Here is a 246-nt window from a genome sequence, read left to right as displayed (position 1 = left end):
GCCGGGAGCAGCCACTGCACTCCAGTCTGGGTGACAGTGAGACTCCAACTCAAAAAAATTAAAAAAGAAAGAGGCATCTATGGAAAGAAGTCTTCGTTGAGAAGAAGGAGGGTACTCCCTTTTAGTTACACTTTACAGAGACCAGTAGTCTGGGATGACACTGAGAATAAGAGCAGAAAGAAGGAAAATAGAGAATTGCAACTGGTAAAGAAAAGAGATCCTCAGAGGTGTCAGGGGAACCAAACA

Source organism: Carlito syrichta, unplaced genomic scaffold, assembly GCF_000164805.1.
Source record: "Carlito syrichta isolate Samal-C Ts95f unplaced genomic scaffold, Tarsius_syrichta-2.0.1 Scaffold316501, whole genome shotgun sequence".
Lineage (NCBI taxonomy): Eukaryota > Metazoa > Chordata > Mammalia > Primates > Tarsiidae > Carlito > Carlito syrichta.
This window is presented reverse-complemented; position numbering follows the sequence as displayed.